Genomic DNA, 9,081 nt, shown 5'->3' with positions numbered 1-9,081 from the left:
GGGGGAAGGTCAAGGATCATGTGAAAAAATAAAAATTTTGAAATTGAAAATATTTTTTTAAATTGATGTTTTTCCAAAAAAAAAATGTAATTTGAAATTGGAGGAGAGCTGTGGAAAATGTTTTCCTTAATTTTTGAAGGGAAGTCATTTTCCTTGATTTTGAGGAAAATGAGTTGATTTGGAAAACATTTTTCAAAACTTTTGTCCCAACCAAACATGGGAAAATTGGAAAACATTTTCCACCTTCATACCAAACACACTCCAAGGATTCATATATTTTCGGGGATCTTCCTTATACAACATAGTTACAATCACATATGGGTAATTAAAAACAAAGATTCTACTCAAATCTCCTATTTTCTGGACCTAAAAGAAAAAAGACTAGAAAATCCTCTTTTTCTACAAATCAATCTTAATTCTTGCATATTAGGTTTGACTTTTAGCTTTTGACTTATAAGTCAAAAATCATAAGTTGATTTTTTAGCATTTTAGCTTAACACCGAGGTGTTTACAAACAATTTTTTAAAGTTTTACCCAATCACTCCAAAAATACTTTAAAACTATTTCAACTTAAAAACACTTAAAAATAAATAAATCGTTCCATACGACTCTAAGATTCAAATTCAATCCTGGAAATTCAATTCAAACACCCCAAAATATCAAGCCCAATTAGGCAGCAGGCTGGGTCACTTGCTCTATAGTTTGTCCATTGAGCAAGGAAATACCAACATTTGGTGGGCTCTTTAGGCCCAATAAAAGGCAACCTCATTTCACTTTACTTAAACCTAGGTGCCCCAACACTTGGTGAGCTCTTTAAAAACTAGCATCGTCAACCCAACGTTAATTATTTAATATAGTGAAAATAATTTACTTCAATATAAGTGAATTATCAGGTGATCGTATGAAAATATACTACTACTCTTTTACTGCTATCAATTCATATCATGCTTTGAAAACATTTCTTTTGAGCGTAGTATCTTTTAAAATCAACCTTTCTATTCCTAATAGTAATAGTAAAATATATGTTCTTCCGATTATATCCAAACTCTACATATCTGATATTTACTTTTTGATTAACTTTTCATATATCTGTTGACTTTTGGGATTAGTTAATTTTGCCAAGCACTAACATGTTGTCATTAATATAATCTGAAAGATTTGCTTTTATGTAATTGTAACTAATAGTACTATTATTACACTATAGAGACAAGACAAAAGAAGAAGAAAAAAAGATATCAATATTACCAAGTGGTTAAAAAAGAGTGAAGAATTATGATAACAAGCTAGTGCTGTTTCCCATTTGGATGCATGAGCTTTTTGTAGTAGAGGTGCCTTTAGCCTTTTAGTAAGCTTTTAGCCTTTAGGTAGTTTAAAAAAAAAAGAGATACTAATATTTATTCACCAAATTTAGATATGTTTGGCGGGAAAATGTAAATGATTTTATATAATTATTAAAGAAGAAACATATATTTGCATCACTCTTTTTGTGAATTTTTGGAAAAAAAAGGATTTGGGAAATTGCATTTTTCCTACAATTGTTAGTGGGGAAAAGAAAAAGACATTTGGACTTTGATGAGAGTCAAGATTTTTTTTTTAACTCTTTTGAGTTTGTGCAAAACACCACCACAAAAGGGAAAGTGATTTAATTTTATAAACTCAGCAAAGATAAGAAATTGGAAGCATATAGAAAAAGGGATTGGGCACGAAAATAACAAAAGCTTAAAAAGTAGAGGAATAAAATGAAAGGGAAAGTTGTGTGTTTTTGTATTGGGAGAGGGATCTTTATGTGCTATCAATTCAACTAATTGTTTTTGGTCTGTCATCCATTCATACCAGGCCCCCTCCTCAATATTGGTAGTTGGGGGGAATCGAGGCAAAGTGCGTCTTTACATATTCAACTGGACTCAATATGTGAGAAGATTAAAAATTTGAATCTATGATCTTATATTTTTATTTTTATGACAATGTTTAGGTTTATTCTTAAGTTGGCTCAATTAAACTTTTAAATGATTGAGTCGGATCAAGTTTATCGTAAGGGATATGTCTAGTCTATAGAGGGTTGAATTAAAAATGTCCTTGGTTGTTAACGTTCAAAAATTGGTATAGTTTAGAAGAAAAAAGAGTAGATTTAACAAGGTGTCGAAGGACACAATTGAGAACTTCTTAACGATAGGAAAATCTAGGTCTTTTTGCGAAATACAAGGATAAGTTTGAACATTTTCCCTATATAATTAATAGTCTAATAAAAGAAATTGTCGAAGATCAATTGAGTCAAACTTCTAATGGATGATAAATTTAAAATCTTTTCGCAAAACATATAAACAAAGCTGAACGTTTTCTCATTATAAAATCTTATTAATACCAATTGTTGGACTTTTAGCGAATAAGAGCATGTTTAGTCCAAAATTTTAATAACGACCATCAAATTGAGTTAAAGAAGGGAAAACCTAGATCTTTTCACATAGTAAGTGGGCAAATTTAATTTAAATATTTTTTTCTTCAAATACAAAAAATATATATATATTTTTAAAATCTTAGACTTGTAATAGAATTCATAAAAATCAAATCAAATAAAGATTATATTCCGAAGACGCAAGTTAGAAATTTGTTTTCCTCTAACAAATCCATTTCTCTACAAAATTGCACTCACTTTCCCTTACACAACATGACAATTTTCGTCATGCGATCATGGAAATGTTACTCTTATCCACACACTCCATTTATTTTTCTAGGGAAAAAAAGGTTGGAGTAGAAAATAAAATAAATAACACTATAGATCCATAAAGTCATGACCTAATTAAATTTGATAATAAAAGATGCTTTAATTTGGTCTAAAAATTTTAGTTGGAGGAATAATTAATTTTCAAGAATAACAATGATGACTTCCTCCAATTTCATCACTTTATTTGGCATATGTTAAAAGGGTAAAAAAATAACCATTCAACATTATATTAGTGCTATCGTCCTCTCCTTTTCCATCAATTTCCTACCTATAAAGGTTTCCAAGCCAAAAACCAAAACTTTATTATATATTTTTTAAAAAAATAGAGTTTCTTTGCAAAAGTTATTTGAGTATGACATTTCATCTGTTTTTGGGAATAATTATAAGTAATTTGTTTTTCTTTATTCTTTTTTTTGCTCCATGAAATTTGGTACCACGTGTCAAAACCTTTTCACCTTACCCACATGTTTGTCCTTGAAAAGAGCCTTTTATAAATCATTAGTAAAAATTGGTTCTGATTAATTACTGGAATTGTTTGATCCAATGATTTTTATACATGTTACTCCTAAGATGGCTAGCCTTTTAGATCTATTGGGTATTTAAGATTTTAAAGTTTAAACTAGGTTTAGTAGGAAATCACTAGTATGCAAGTCTTAAAAAAAAATTAAGATAAAAGCGAGGATGACTAATCTTATTATACTTTAGTTATACGTAGCAATGACGATGACAGAGAACTATATATAGGTTAAATCTTATTTTATATTATATGTATAATAATTTGAACAGCTTTAAAAGTAATGGAGACCCATTGTGTCATGGCAAGGATTTGTATGAAACTTACACGATGCTTATTAGGTTTCATCTTGAAAGAAAATCAGAGTAAAAAACAATAGTATTTGTACCTTAAATTTGTAGTTGGAAGATGTTGAATTTACTACCAACTGGGAACTGCGCTAAATCAACTTCGTTTCTCAAGGAAACGGAGTCCAATATGTTAAAAAACTAAGCGTCTACTTAGTGTGTTGATTGAATTCTAAAAAAAAAAAGTTATGGAGCAATTCGTCTTGGTAGCAAAATTAAGGACTTCCGCTACAAATATAAGATACACAAATCATCGATGTTACTTTGATTTCTCACAGATTCCTTGCTTAAAATTATTAAGGAATTAAAAGCTCACATCTATGACATGGTGTTAAAGAATGATAAAAGTCTCACATCGGTGGTTAATGAGATGGGTGGACTCCTTATAAGGTTTGAGCAATTCTTCTCCCTTTGAGCTAGCTTTTGGGGTGTGAGTTAGGCCTAAGACCTAACTTCACAAGGTATCAGAGCGGGGCCCGTCTCACCCGATGTTGAGATCCACAAAATCAAAAATTGCCCACGCACCAGATGCTAAGCACTGAGCGTGAGGGGGGTGTTAAAGAATGACAAAATCCTACATCGGTGGTTAATGAGATGGGTGAACTCCTTATAAGGTTTGAACAATTCTTCTCCCTTTGAGCTAGCTTTTGGGGATTTGAGTTAGGCGTAAGACCTAATTTCACACATGAAGTGAGTAGTAGCTCGGTGGCAATTAAGTGCATTAGCATATAGGATATGTAGGATCGAATCTCTATAGAGTTACTTTTTGTTTATTTACTATCCTAAGTATGGACACCCTTCATGAAATTTATAATTTTCATCAAAAGTACATATATTATGGACACCCTTTATGAAATTTATAATTTTCATCAAAAGTTTAAAGTATGAAAACATTAAGGGAATTCAACATCTACTCTCTTATGAAATTAATAAGAAAACATTAAGGTAATTCGACATTTACTCTCTTTATATACATAAAAATAAGTTTAACCTTAAAATTGAAGAGGATTCGGAAGAATCTATTTGCTTCCACTTGGTTGTTATTATGATACTTACTCCATTACATTTGTTTCAATTTATGTGATATTTTTCACCTCCTCAAGAGACAAGTTGATAAATCTAAACTAAATTAAATTTAATCAATTCAATACTTTAAAATTAAAATATAAATATTTTAAAACTATATAAACTCAAATTTTGCTTAAAAGTTTTATGTCTATGAAATTGTATAGTATTCATGAGTAATAAACTCTTCAGACAAGGTGAAAGAGTAATGTAAAAGAAAGATTGCCAAATTACTACTACTAATTTATTTCAGCAAATTTGTTTTTTATTGTCTGTCCATTTGAAAAGAAAAAAGAAAAGAAGATAAATAATGTAAGTGTAACCGTGTAAGTAGTGATGTATGTATTCAATGATGAACAACTGAAGTGGACACAACGTACACGAGTTTCAACTTTTTATTTTTTGTCTTTTTTATATTAGATATTTGTATTGAACTCTGAGTCTCGAATATATTATACATAAGGTTCATTTACGGAGAAATAACTATCTATAATATTTTTTCTCAGTTTCAAACTCAAACCAAAGATCTATTGTTAAAAATATACGAATTCATTTCACCATAATTCTTAACGGTCATGACACTTTATTCATTTTTGCAAAAACGTTTGAGGGTCTTCTTTATGGGAGTGCTTAAACTAGAATAGAAAGAGATTAATTCAGATTCTTGTATTCTAGGATGTGTACTAAGGTTTGAACTAATAATCTCTTCTTAATTAATCAACTAATAATAGAATTTTATATCAACCGTATGATATTAACACTATAATAAAAATGATTATTAACGGTAATTAATTCTTAATTGTCGCTAAATATGTATTTTTAGCGGTAATTGTCACTCTTTGTATATGTCCCTAAATCTTTAGTGATATTTGGTTTTAATGCCGCTAAAAATTATTTTTTTTATAATGCAATGAGATGCTAAGATTTGTTCTAACTAGTGTTGTATAACATACGAATATCAATGTCACAACTTTATAAATTTTTTCGATATCAAATTAAATAACATCAAATAAATTGAAACGGAGCGATCAATCTTTTCATGGTTGGGCCAAAGGGACACGTGCAAATGATAGCAAAATTCTTCCCCAGTAATGATGGATTTCCACCGTTTGTTCCACTGTGTGGGTTCCCACAATCATGCCCAATCACTTCCACAAACATAAACCTTTTTCTTTGACCAAAGAATAATCAATATCATCATATTTTTAACCCCCTTTTTGATTACTGCTACTCATTTGTACCTTCAAAGTCATCACTAAATCAACTCAAAAAAGGAACTTTGATGCACTGTCACTTATCCTCTATATCACCTTGTTCCTTTGTGTTCTATTATTCTCTTTTCTGTTATCCGAAGTTTATATTAAAGTCTGAAACTCAATTTATATCATGTATTATAAAAGCTCATTAACGGGTGATATATGCTTTTGATAAATTCTTTTTCTATATTCAACACTTAAAATCGAGATTTCTAATTAAGAATAAAACAGTCTCACTATTACATCATGACCCAGGTCGGAGTTACTTGTCTTTAAGTAGGAACCCCTAACAACTATATCACACTCTCATTGTACGTACGGTTCTTAAATTCTTTTGCTTTGACACATTATTTTTGTACAAAAATATTCTCTCACTTTATCATCAATTTTAAAGTGATGATTTTGTCGTTATGAGAGCAAAGGAATGAAGCACAGGCAAGTCATCATGAAGATCCATCGTCTAGTTTGCATGGTGGGCTCAATCACTTAGAATATATTCTTAATATGATATATATATATATATATTTTCCGTTTTGAGTTAATCTACATAATATACATTCTTATAACATATATTATATCATTCTTTTCGACTATTAATACGAGACTTTATTCGATCAGGTAGCCCATTATCATAATCAACAAATTAATTTTTGCAATTTAGTATGTGTCACCCACATAACTAAGTATTTATGGCTATGAATCCCAAATGAGCTTCTCCAAGCTACTATTGATAAGGTTAAAATAGTAAACTGAGTTTCACGTAATTATATCATCGTTTATATATTTGTCTAGTAAAACTATTGACTCTAAAGCACAGTGATTTTTCCTATATTGGAAAACCACAAGATGATGAAAATTGATGATGTTGATATATACGTACACAAACTATATATTAGGCAAATAAAGAAAGATCATAGAAAAAAGGTGACCTTGGACATAACATAAAAGAGCATCGTATAATGGCACCATGAGTATGTATATTTTGCTCAATTAGATGCTAAAAGGGAACAAAGTAACCTACCCCTCAAATTGAACATGTGGGACGTCTAATTAAATTGGAGACACAGAAGATGTTCAAACACAATAATGAGCTAGCTCAACATTAATGATCGTTCTTCGATGGATTTAAATTTTCTTACGTTTGATTGATAAAAATATTTTTATTATTTTATAGAAATAAGAAAAAAAATAAGTTTCATAAATGACATGACAAGTTCATTGTCTCCTCCCTGCCAATCAGTAAAAGAGAAATACGAATAAATAATTAGAGACTGAAGCAACAATGAGTGTGTTATTATATATCCAAATGGCCACACGTACTCAACTCATTGTGTAACGTATATTATTATTCCTCCATTCTACTTTTTTACTTCTTTTTAATTAGTTTCATTATTTATAAGAACGTTCTAATCAGGCAAAATTTTATGTTTGTCATCATATTACATCTGTTACTTTTTTTTCTTTACCTTGAAAGATGAAATTAAATAATAATGTTCACTTTATTCAAGATTCTATTTACACTAATTATTATAAATTAGGTACAAAACCATCAACACCTTGAAAAAAAAATTAAAAAACAGCTGGAGATTAATTAAAGAATCAATCAATCTAGAAAAACTCATATCTAATTAATTAATTTTAAACGATTTTAAGCAAATAAAAAAATCTTTTTATTCTGGTGAGCTGTACTAAAAAAAATAAAGCAAAAATAAGTAAAAAAACTTAATAATTGGATATTTATATTCCTTTGACGTCGGGGCACCGAAACATTTAAATGGGATAACGTGACTAATTTCAAAATTGAAATCATTACAATATGTGAAAACATTTCTACGTAGAGAGAATGACTTCTTGGCAGGCCAATAACAAGACAATTTAATTTGGTATCTTGTCCAAACGACAAACCCATATGTACATTTTTTTTTTCTAACCTAAGTCCTTAGGTTTTGTAGGTACTAAGTCTACTAGATATGGTCGGAGAAAAATACAACAATAATAATATATAATTTCATAAGCGGATTCTGAAAATAATACGATGTGTTAACTTTATTCATATCTTCATAGGGATAAAATTGTGACCGTAACATTAAGTTAAGAAGTCTATATAAATTGGCAAAAATATGTGGGAATATAGGTAAGTAAAATTTACATCCTAGTGATGTGTTTTAAAGTTGTGTGGATCTTGGTCCAAAGAGAATAATATCACTTAGTGGATTGGACAGTTACAAATGGTATTAAAGTTACCCTTTTCTTAGCCTTGTGAATGTGGATCAGATTTCAATTGAGTTTAGGCAAATTTCGATAAGATGGGGCAAATCTAATGAGTATATTCTAGGTAAATTGTATGCGGTGAAGAAAAATCTCATGGAGGACGGTTATTCCATAAGAGGGATGTATGTGACACCTCACCTTATAAAGATAAAAAAAGTTTCACATAGGAATAAAAACTTAAAGAAAAATGCTAGATATAAACGTAAGCAAATCTTAAATTCGAATGATGCGTTTTAAAGCTCTGTGCACTTAGATTCGAAATAGACAATATTACTAGTGAATTGCATGGGATCATTTTCAAATAACCCCTCCGTGAAGTTGTCAAAAAGTATGATAGCAAGATATCGATTTAAGTGATAAATAGTAATGAGAAAAAAAAAAGTGAAATGAAAAACAACCTTTGCTTATTTTCAAAGGGTGCATGCAAAATCTCTCTTTTATGTACGACGTTAAATTGGATAGTAAATTTATTTATATAGGAATATAATAATATAATTTGAATAAAGTTTTATGTACTACAGCTCCTACTAAATTTGTCAGAGAAAAAAACATCGCATGTTTGATTGGACATCACTCTTTCTGTGTGCCATTGGCCTTCAACGTATATGAAATAATTTTCAAACTTAGCTTTATTCAAACGAGTGGTTACTTGTCATTTGACACTCTCCACGCCTAAATTTTGAATTAATCTTATGAAGTTATATGTATGACTATCTAAAATTCAAATATCATCATTACTTTTATGGATTCCGGACATAATTTAATCATAAAATTAGCTCATGAGAAGTAATGTGAAGGTACATATATTTTTTTGATTAACAATAAATATTTAAATCTCGAACGTTTAATATGAAGGCCTAACTTTGATTAACAATAAATGAAATGATTTTTATCCAAATATCATGT

The sequence above is a fragment of the Solanum pennellii genome, chromosome 4 (genome assembly GCF_001406875.1).
Source record: "Solanum pennellii chromosome 4, SPENNV200".
NCBI lineage: Eukaryota > Viridiplantae > Streptophyta > Magnoliopsida > Solanales > Solanaceae > Solanum > Solanum pennellii.
Note: the sequence above shows the minus strand (reverse complement) of the source record.